This window comes from Mus musculus, chromosome 6 (genome assembly GCF_000001635.26).
Source record: "Mus musculus strain C57BL/6J chromosome 6, GRCm38.p6 C57BL/6J".
Lineage (NCBI taxonomy): Eukaryota > Metazoa > Chordata > Mammalia > Rodentia > Muridae > Mus > Mus musculus.
In genome coordinates this window covers 88,658,786-88,669,770 of record NC_000072.6, presented here as the reverse complement: position 1 = coordinate 88,669,770, position 10,985 = coordinate 88,658,786, and positions in this window count along the sequence as shown.

The following is a 10,985-nucleotide window of genomic DNA, read 5'->3' as shown; positions in this document are numbered from 1 at the left end:
GGGCCCTTGCGGGTGTTGGGCAAGACTCTGCTGGCAAGGTAGCCCGGGGCTCGAGTCTCGAGTCGAGCGGAAGGGCTCTGATTGCTCTCTTATAGAACCCAAGACTACCAGCCCAGGGATGGCACCACCCACAATGGGCCCTCTCACCTTGATCACCAACCGAGAAAATGCCCCACACTGGATCTCGTGGAGGCATTTCCCCAACTGATGCTCCTTTCTCTGTGATAACTCCAACCTGTGTCAAGTTGACACACAAAACCAGCCAGTACAGCAAGTAAAACATATGCAGACTGAGAAGGAAAATGTAAAGCTCTAATTTAGGTAGTTATCTAGGTAGCGTATCTCATAGTTTTGCCATGGAAATATCCTGGGATCTTGGGTTGTCAGTGTTACTTGTCAGTGTGACAGAATCTAGAGTCATCTAAGGAGATGGGCCTCCAAGCACACCTCCGAAGCACTGTTTAGGGTAAAGATGGTCTCTGAGAATGACTGTAAAGGCTTATCTTGATTGTGATTATTGAAACTGAAGGCCCGCATTAATTGTGAGAAGGATCCTTCCTTGGGCTGTATAACGTGGAGGAAAAGCATCGGGAACTGAGCACGGGCATGCTTGCCCTCATCTCTCTCTGCATCCTTCATCTCTCTCTGCATCCCAGCGAATGTGAGGAGCAGCAGCTTCAGGCCCCTGCTGCCTTGGTTTCGCCACGGAGATGAACAAACCGCATTCTTGAGTTGTGAACTGGACTGATCCCTTTCTCCCTCAAGCGTCTTGTGTCAGAGTATCGGATCATAGTAACAGGAAAAAAGTGCTTACAGCAAGGCCACACATTACAAAGTCAACTGCTTTTTTGTATACTTCCAAGGAACCAGTGGGACTTGAAAATGAAAACCAAAAAGTAGTAGTAAACTCAAGGGAAGTATAAGGCAAAAATCTATGAAAATTTGAGATATCTAAATGAGGAAAAATATAAAACTCTGATGAAAGACATCAAAGATCTAAAGAAATGGAGATATAATACGTGTTCAATGATAAGAAAGGATGACTCAATATTATCAAGATCTTGACAATAAATTCAATGCAGCCACAATAAAAACTGGCAGACATCAGGAAGAGAGAGGGAAAGACACTGGGCTGGCATGGACTTATGAAATCCCAAAGCTCACCCTCAGTGACACACTTCCTTCTACAAGGCCATATGTATCCCAACAAGGCCACACCTGCTTCTACATGGCTCAGCCTCAAAATCCTTTCAAATAGTGACACTCCCTAAGTATTCAAATATATAAGCTTGGGAGTGGGCAGGGTGGCAGGGGGCGCATTCTTAAGTAAACCACCACAGGTAGCAAACAAGCACATGTATTCTTAGAGCACCACAAGCTAAAACAACTAAATAGCCAAAACACAGAACAACATTAAATGCTGATCAGGAGTAGAGCAACAGAAACACTCATGACTGGTGACATGGCCATGGGACTCAGTACACTTTTACTGTGCAACCCAGTAGCCACATTTCTTGGTACTTACACCATTAGTTGAAAACATAGACACACACACAAACACAAACCTACAGATATCTATAGTCTTTATTCATGATCACCCAAACTTGGAAGCAATTAAGATGTTCTTCAGTACATGTACAGCAAAATAACCCCACAGAACTGTTCAATTCGATATTATGTAACACTAAGATTAAATGAGCTATCAAGACATGAAAAGAAATGGCCTCCCAATTGTCTCTTGAGTGACTACAGCACTACAATGTATTTTGTAGACTAAAGATTGATGCTAAATCAATTAGGAATGTGTTTGGCTACAAGTACAGAGCCTGGCCGACAAGAGCTTACAAAAGAGAAGAGAACATTTTCTCTCTGCTACCAGAGGCAGCCCTAAGATACCATCAACAAGTCTTCACGCTCTCTTCTGTGCATCTCTTGAGTGTGATCCATATCTTACACAGTCAGCCATCCATATTTGCCAATTCCTAGTCTGCAGATTCAAGCAACTGTAGACCCAAAATATTTTTTTTTACTTGTACATTGTCTTCCTCACTCTTCTATTGCTGTGAAGAGACAGCATGACCACAGCAGCCCTTATAAGAGAAAGCATTTAGTTGGAAACTTGCTTATAGTTCCAGAGGTTTAGTTTTATCATCATGGTGCCAGGAAGCATGGTGGGAGGCAGGGGTGGTACAGGAGAAATAACTGAGAGCTGCATCCTCATCCACAAGCAGAGGCAGACTGACTAGGTTTGGCAGTCTTTTGAAACCACAAAAGCCATGCCCAGTGCCATGCCTCCAACAAGACCATACCTTTTAATCCTTCTAATCATTTGAAACAGTTCTACTTTCTGGTGATTAAGCATTCAAATATATGCGCCTATGGATGGCATTCTTATTCAAACCACTGTAGAGCCAAATAATTTTTATTTGTACATTGTCTTCCTCACTCTTCTATTGCTGTGAAGAGACACAGCAGGCCTTATAAAGGAATGCATTTAGTAGGGCTAAATGTGTAGGGCTAAAGACAGCTCAGCACTTAAGGACATACACTGCTCTTGCAGAGGACCTGAGTTTGTTCCCATCATCTATGTGGCTTGCAATTGCCTGCAACTCAGGCTCCAGGAGGATCTTATTCTCTCCTCTGATCTCCTCAGACACTGCACTCACATACATAGACATAATGAATAAATTAAAATAAAATCTTCTAAAGATTGCTTGTACACTGAAGATTTATTAGGTGTTGTTGTTGTTGCTTTTGGTATCCCCTAAATAGTACAGTATAACAAGCTATTTATGGTTTCAATGACACTAAATTGGGTTTTATAAACCTGACAGTAATTCTCTATAATCTATTTATTATTGTTACTATGGTGATTAAAGAATATGGAGCATGTGCACTGGCTGTACGCAACTACTATACTGTCATAATAAGTCACTTGCTCATGGGAAAGTTGATAGCAGAGAGGAGGGATTACCGTGGCACCAAAGCCATGAGGACACCAGGAAACAAGTCTCCTCCAAGATTCCTACCAGGCATGGTGACAGGAGGAATGGACAAGAAGCCTGGATTGGCTGAGCTGTCTCTATTCTTGTTTTGTCAGGGGTTTCATGATGTAGTTGTCTCAAACCAGTCCCCAGCAACAACCATGCATTGTTGGCTAACAATGGTGTTAGTCATCTGGCATTCTTTCTGCAGAGACAGCTGAGAAACAGGTTCTTGGCATTGTTTTGCTTACTTTGCTTTAATTTTTTTTACCTTTTTTTTCCCTGGAATAATATTTATATAAGTGAAGGTGAAGTGAGTATTGAGTGGGAACCACTAACTCCTGAGACTTTTTTTTTTCCCGAGACAGGGTTTCTCTGTGTATCACAGGGTTTCTCTGTGTATCCCTGGCTCTCCTGGAGCAACTACGCCTGGCGTGTTGGATCATCTTGATTGTTCACCTGACAGGGTTTTAAATCACCTAGGAGACCTGCCTCTGGACATGCCTATGAAAGTGTTCCCAGAGAGGCTTTTTTGTTTTTGTTTTTGTTTTTGGTTTTTCAAGACAGGGTTTCTCTGTATAGCTCTGGAACTCACTTTGTAGACCAGGTTGGCCTCGAACTCAGCTGCTTTAATCTGATCCCATGGAATCACAATGAAGTCAGCCCACTTTAATGTCTATACCACCTATGCCTGGCCCCATGTGAACCATCATATGCAACAGATACATACAATGTGGCTGACTCAGCCAATAACTCTTCCCTGGTAAAGATGTTCGAATGTATAGGCATGCACTGCATAATCTGCCTTCCAAACAGCTCCCACTCACTCTCTGGCTCCAACATCCCCAGCCACCTTTGCATTTGGCATCCCTCTCCCAGACATCCAGTGGCTCCCTTCCTGACTTCTACCTGGTGTATTGTGGGCAACACAAACGAGGAAAGACATCAGATACCCCAGCTCTGAAGGCTGGGAGAACCTTCTCACATGGTTAGGGAACTGTACAGATGTGATGACCACTAGTTATCCAGGCCAACTCAAGTGCCAAACTTCCCTTTGTAAACTCTGAATACTTTGGAAACTTTGTAAACCCTCAAGGCGGGATAATGGCCAGGTCCCTGTCTTGGTTAGAGTTCTAATGCTCTGAACAGACACCGTAACCAAAGCAACTCTTATAAGGACAACATTTAATTGGGGGCAGGTTTACAGGTTCAGATGTTCAGTCCATTATCATCATGGTGGGCACATGGTGGCACCCAGGCAGGCATGGCATAGGAAGAGCTAAGAGTTCAGCATCTTCATCTGAAGACAAACAGGAGAAAACTGGCTTTCAGGCAGCTAGGACAAGGGACTTAAAGCCCATGCTCACAGTGACACACTTCCTCCAACACACTATTTGGAGGGAGTGGCCACACCTGCAAATAGTGCCACTCTCTGGGCCAAGCATATTCTCCCACCTAAGGAACTTCAGTGGCCAGACCCTATCCCCAGATTTCCCTAACAGCTCTAGTGGTCATGTTCTAAAGGTTGTAACTGCCCAAAGGTGGGAGAGTGGCCAGCCCCACTCTACAAGAAGAAAATCCTATCAATTCCAGAGCTTGCTCTAATGATCAGGTCACATAAACCCTCCAATGCCAGGTCAGCCTGGAAAGCGCTGCCCCACCAGGACCCCTGCATAAACCCTGTGTTCTGCCCAGCTCTCTGCTGCCCAGTTCTCGCTTGAGTAGAGGTTCTTCCTTCCCAATAAATCTCTGTGTGAAGTTTGTTGTGTGGTATGACTTTGTGGTATCCCTTGGCTCCCAGCTGCCAGTACACCTTTTGGAGCAGAGCTGTAACACTTACAATGATGTTAAAGGAGAGGATCCTGGATCATCAGGGCAGTCCAGGGTTCTTAGAGGCATGAAAAGCAGACTTGTTTTGGCCAAGCCTAAGTGGAGACTGAAGGTTTAGGAAGGATTCAAGAGTAGCAGGGATCTCAATCCACTGCAGATAGTCGCCTGAGGATAAGGATGGTGGCAGTAGTGGTTCTGAGCCAGGAAGCATGGCAGCCCTCAAGACTGGAATAGCCTGCAGTTGAAAGCCTGTAAGAAAAGGAACCTTGAGCCCCATAATCTCAATGAGCTGAATTTTCTCTGTTTCTCAAGGGTACAGTAAGCAGACTCCTCCATGAGAGGTTCCAACACCCCTCTAAAATCCTGTCTTCCTGGTGAGAGCCATACAAGTTTTCTGAGCCTTGCGAGGCAATATATTTGTGCTTCTTTCTGCCACTAAATGTGTTTTTTCGATTACTGGGGCCGAAATGAGAAGGTATGACACTCACATCATCCAGGTCTGTGGCAAAACTTCAGAGGGCCTCCTCCTGCCGGTGCCCTGAGGTTCTCCTCATTTATTCTGTTTTGTTATTATTACTATTATTATACTTATTTTTTATGTGTATCCGTTTGCCTGTACACATGTACATGCACTGTGTGTATGGTGCCCATGGAGGCCAGAAGAGGGCAACAGATGCTCTGGAACTGGAGTTGCAGAGACTCAGGAGGCATTTTGTGAGTGCTGGATATTTAACCTGGGTCCTTTGCAAGAGCAGCCACTGCTCTTAACTGAGAGGTCTTGGCTTTGCATACAGAGGCACTTGGCTTTGACCCTTTGTAGACAGAGACTTAATAGTTGTTGAAGGAATGAGTGCCATCATCAGGGTTGAGTTTTATCAGATGCTTTCTGTACATAGATAATCAATTGGAGTCTTTCCCTTATTTTGTTAATTAGGTAGGTTGATTTACAAAGACTACATCTTTTTAAAATTCTTGTCTCTGGGATAAAATTCATATGGTCTTGGGGTAAAATCTTGCTTTCATATTGTTCTGGGTCTGAGTTTCTTTATTTCATTTGTGTGTGTGTGTGTGTGTGTGTGTGTGTGTGTGTGTGTGTGAGAGAGAGAGAGAGAGAGAGAGAGAGAGAGAGAGAGAGAGAGAGAGAGAGAGAGCTTATATGCACTTATGGGTTTACATGTACTATGTAGGTTTACATGTACTATGCAGGTGCCCATGGGGCCAGAAAGGGGCACCCAGATCCCCTGAGACTGGGGCTGTAGATTGTTGTGCACCTCCGTGTGGGTGCTAAGAACCAGCCCTGCATCCTCTGGAAGAGCACTAAGCACTGTTAATGCTGGGTGATCTCGCCAGCCACTGGTATGGTTTTGCTGAAGGTTTATCACACGGTTTGCAAGTCTCTTCATGAGACAAAAATATCACAGAGCATCTCTCTTCTTGTTATTAGTGACTGTTTATTTTTTATTTTGTTGTTTTCTTTGTTTTCGTCTGTTTTTGGTACAGGGATACAATGGGTGTACAAAACTCTCAGAGCAGGTCTTCCTCTTCTATCTGCAAGTGTCTGTAAGCTTGACATACGTTTCTTCCCTTGGAAAGACTGCTACAATTCATCAAGGAAGCCATCTGTGCCTGGAGTTTTCTTTGTAGGAAGATTTGAATATAAATTTAATTTCTTTAATAAAAATAGCTACTCAGATTTTTTTTTTACTTCTGTCAGATTCAAAGGTGTGTTTCTCAAAGGATTTTCACATCCAAACAGTCCCTGAGAGTCTACAGTAACACTCTTTTCACGCTGATGGTAACTGGTGATTTTCATTTCTGTCCTTCTGTCTCCTTTTCCCCTCTATGCATCTTCCTTCTGTCTCTCTCTCTCTCTCTCTCTCTCTCTCTCTCTCTCTCTCTCTCTCTCATCAGCTTTATTAATATTTTCAAAGAGCTGTTGCTTTTGTTCTTCCAAGTGTTTACTTCTCTTCCATTTTACAGATTTCTGTCTTTTTATACTCCCTTTTCAACATTTCTGGAGTTTCTTTCTTTTTCTAATTAAATTGTGATTGGATCACTGGCTTTGTTGTTTGTTTTTCTTTCTAACTTATATATTTAAATCCATAAACTCAAGAACTGTTTTAGTTGCATCCTGCATTTTTATATATCAGATTTTAATTTTCTCTCAGCTAAACACAAGTTCTCGTGTCTTTTATAACCTCTGCTTAAATCCACAGATGATACAGAAGTGCATTATCTAATTTCCAAATATTGGTAAGGCACATATTACTTTTTTGGTGATTTCCAAGTTAGATTAGTTTTTGTATGATCAAGAAACAAACTCTGATTTTGGATTGCTATTATTCACTAAAGTTACTTATGACCTCAAATATGATCCATTTATGATTGTATCCATTTAGAAAGAAAGTGCTTGCTGGGGCAAACAAGGTGGCACTGTGCTTTAAGTTGTGTGTGTTCTTGCTCCTTTCCACGTGCTTGTTCTGCTACCGAAAGGGGAATCATGCACCAATGGTTTGACTGCTTCTTCTGTGAGCCATACATGTTCTTTTTTTTACAACTTACTGATTCTCTGTGAGTTTCATATCGTGCACCCCAATCCCACTCATCTCCCCACCTCTCCATATCTACCTTCTGCCCTTGCAACCTCCTTCACAAAATAAAATATAATACAGAAGTTAAAAAATAAGCACAACAAACATAAAAAAATCTCATCATGGAAGCCTTGGTGTGACATAGTGTGTCACACAGTACACCCTTTTGTCCACACTTCTTTACCTGCAAATGTTCATTACAGTGAATCTTTGGTCCTATTCAAGGCCTCTGGCTTCTTCTATATTATCAATACTGGATCTTCGCCAGACATCCTTTAGATTATTCTGTTATTGCCCTGGGTCATGGAGATCCTACAGCTTTGGATCTGTAGGACCAGCCCTTTCACATGCTCCAGCACTTCATAGAAGGGTTAGATGTTGGGTTGGGCCAGCTCAAAGCCCTGGATCTGGGCTTGGGTGGTAGCTGAGTTGGTCAGCCTGGCAGCTCTCCCACACCCACATCACCAGGGCCAGCTCTCCAGTACTGCCCCAGCTAATTCACCCAAGGCCACAGCCAGCAATGGGAGGGGCCAGTTCTCCTACTCTCATGCCCTTGGTCCAGCTCACCTGTACTCAAGCTACCAGAACGAGCTCTGCTGTGCTGCCCAGGTGAGGGAGCACTCCGTGTTCTTACTTCATATATTTTTAAGGTATTGTGGATTGATACACTCAGAAAAGTTTTAAAAAAGAAAAGAAAAAAAGAAGGAGGAGGAGAATTACTCTTTCCTTCTTATTTTTGTCTTTGGAGATGCAGCCACATCAGCTACCTCAGTGTAGCAAGGGTCTTCCCATGGCTGCAAGACAGTCTTGTCATTGTTGTTTTAGTTCCTTTACTTATTGTTCAGACAGAATGTTTATCGGAAGAGACTGATGAGAAAGGGGTCTTTGGCTTGTGGTGTGAGAGGGATATAGTCTATCATGGCTGAAAGGCATTGAGGCAGCTGGGCCACAGCCAGGAAGCAGAGAGAGATGAATGTTGGCATTCAGCTGGTTTCTTCCTTTTTCCTCTTCTGTTCATTCTGGGGCCCCACCCATGGGATAGTGTCATCACACTCAGGGTGCGTCTTCCTTCCCTCAAGAAACCTCTGTGAAAACGTCCCACAGACACACCCACAGGTGTCTCCTGCTGGCTCTTAATCCAGGCAACTTGACAGACTAGATTCATTAGATGTCTCAACTACACTGATCCTTTTTCCTTTTGTTTCCTTTAACCTTCCCATAGCCTTATAGTTAAGGAGAATTTCACGTGTGCATCATAAAGCTAGATGTCATTTTTCTATCCAAACAATAAATTTTATCTTTACATCAGTGGGTTTAGGTGATTTATTTTTTATGGTTTTGTTGTTGTTGTTGTTGTTGTATTTTCACTTATCTACCCTATGGTTTGTTTTCCATTGTCCTTTAAGATCATTTTATATTTCTTGCTTTCCAGACTCCCTCTAAACTAGCCATTTTAAATTCTTCCCCTTTATCTCCTCTACTGTATTTTCAGTATTGGTTTTTCATATTGTACTTGGCAGTCCCTCTGAGGATCATATGTCTTAGTTGGTCACAGTCTGCCTTCAATGATTACCATACACCCTGAGGTATGGGACCTCCACAGTAGGTCATTTGTCTAATCACTCTCTGGCCTTCAGGACATTTATTACACACTTTACTTGTATATACACAAGTCCTCCATTCTTTCTTATTTTGTTTTAATTGGTCAATCATTTTTTAAGTAATTTTCAAAAACTAATCTCTCTTCCCTACCTACTTATGTTTCTAGGAGTCCCCAGCTGTTCCAGAAGATAGTGGGATCTTTTCTCCTCACTTGTGTCTTGGGTCAGTTCAGGTCCTACAGCAAACTCTAACAGGCTTGGTGGTATACACAAGGATTAATACGTCACAGTCTCTCAGAGGCAGGGAGTCCACAGTTTGCATACCGGTCTAATCTGGCCCTGGTGAAGACCTGACTTCAGTGCTGTGTCCTCACTCGGCCTTCCTTAGGGTGTGAAGAGAGATCTCACATCTCTCTTCATCTTTTATAAGAGTATTAATCACACAACGAAGGCTCCATCCTCAGGACCTAATCTACTCTAGCTCCCACAGTTCCCCCCTCCAAATACCATCACAGTGGGGACAATTGGGTTCAGCTTATAAATATTAAGAAATATAAACCTTTAATCCACGGCAATTCTTAGGATGTTCTTCCGGTGTTTCTTGTGTATGGAATGGTTAGCAAAACCACTTAGGCCTGTCTTCCTCGAAAGACATCTTGATAGATTTTCTAATTTTTATTCATTTAGTCCTTTAAAGATGTAATTTCTTCTTCCTAAAACAGCCGTTATTCCTGATGGACATTATTTTTGATACTCCTACACATTTCTTTTAACTATCAGAAAATAGTGCCTCTGTTATACTTTGCTTTGCTGGGGTGAGGAACGTATGCCACAGTGCATGTGTGTAGGCCAGTTGGCTCTTTCCTGTCTTGTCTGAGGCGAGGTCTCTCTGCTGCATGTTTCAGGCTCACTGACCTGTGAGCTTCTGGCATTCTTCTGTCTAACCAGAGCAGTTCACACCACCACATCTTTTCCCATGGGTTCCATGTGCTTAACTCAGGTCAAGCTCACACGGGAAGCATGGATACCTGCTGCTCAGTCTCCCAGGCCATTTGTCACTGCTTTTATTATTTTTATTAAATTGTATGGTTTCCCTGAATGTCATCTCTTTTGCCTGAATTGAAGATGTTCCTCTTGGGTTTGGAGAGGTGGCTCAGTGGTTGAGAGCACTTGTTGATGACCCGAGTTCAGTTCCCAGCACCCACATGGTAACTCAGAGCCACCCATAACTTCAATCCTAAGGGATCTGACATATTCTTTTGGCCTCTGTGGCACCAGGCACACATGTGGCTGACATACATATGTGCAGGCAAAACACCATTCACATGAAATAAAATAAATCTACCAATAATAAAGAGATATAATCCCTTTTGTTCTGTGTTTATTATGGCAAGCTCAGGTACACTCAGGTCCTCACAGGGCTTCTTAGGGAACTCTAGGCTCACCTGACCTAGGGGTTGATGCCTTTTATCGGTATTAGAAAATATTTGACCATTACCTTTTCAAATATTTCTCTTGTCTCATTCTTTCTCTTTTCCTTCTAGGAAAAGAGTAACTTGTACTCCTTCATAGAAAAAATGTAATTAATTAGTAATTTAATGTACTGTCCCATAAACCATTGACCATTTTTTAAAAACATTGTCTTTTCTACGCTTTCTATGGTTAGTCTATGCAATCTGTTTTTGTGTTTGTCTTAGTTTGGGTTTCTATTGCTATGAAGAGACACCATGACTATGGAAATTCTTATAAAGAAAAAGATTTCACTGGGGCTGGCTTACAGTTTCAGAGTGTTAGTCCATTAATGATGGGAGGAAGCATGGTGGCATGCAAGCAGACGTGGTACTGGAGAAGGAGCTGAGAGTTCTACATCATGATCTAACAAAGCCACACCTAATAGTGCCTCTCTCTATGGACCGATGGGGGCCATTTTTATTGAGACCACCACAGTGTACATTTTTCTTTTACTTCTTGAGTCTAAC